The 594-nt window shown below is 33.5% G+C and overlaps 1 protein-coding gene across 1 annotated transcript in view; it reads left to right on the top strand.

The window, feature by feature from the left end:
• LOC119591367 (probable serine racemase) overlaps positions 1 to 594 on the top strand; it is a gene marked incomplete in the record, with an annotated part of 15,061 nt that overhangs the window by 9,624 nt on the left and 4,843 nt on the right.

The following is a 594-nucleotide window of genomic DNA, read 5'->3' as shown; positions in this document are numbered from 1 at the left end:
CTTTGCCAAATGCAGCCATTATTAAAGCTTCTGCCACTTCCAACACCCACAGGCAAAACTAGTGTTACCTCAGTAATACTGGTGTTGTTAGCATTGGTGGCAAAGCTGTTGCTGTTGTCTGTTATATTATTTCCATTTGTTAGCGTCAGTAGTTTCAATTTTGGCTGGTCGAATTTCGAGGCAATGCTCAGGATTGTAGTGTATCTATATAAGGATTCTTAATTAAATACACATAGTATTTTTTTTATTTGGAAATTTCTTGCAATACAGACAGCTCATTTTGATACAACATTATATTTAAAGCTAATGAAAATGTACAATCAGCATCAAAAGTTTGACCGATTAAGTTCAGTACAGTCATGCTCAATGGTCACGTAGGCATTTCAGTTACAAACATTACCAGCTTTATAAGATCATACTGTAAAACTGGTCAGCTGCCACTTTTTGTTCATCTATAAGATTTATTGTTTACTAGTCTGCATAATATTTGGCTAATCATTTGCCTTTCTGTTTCACTGTGCGTGCATTTCTGATATTTTAGTAAATCTATTCATTATTATTGTTTATCAGTCTTGTAGTTTTTTGGATATGATT

The sequence above is a fragment of the Penaeus monodon genome, chromosome 28 (genome assembly GCF_015228065.2).
Source record: "Penaeus monodon isolate SGIC_2016 chromosome 28, NSTDA_Pmon_1, whole genome shotgun sequence".
NCBI lineage: Eukaryota > Metazoa > Arthropoda > Malacostraca > Decapoda > Penaeidae > Penaeus > Penaeus monodon.
Note: the sequence above shows the minus strand (reverse complement) of the source record. Positions and strands in the feature narration are given on the sequence as shown.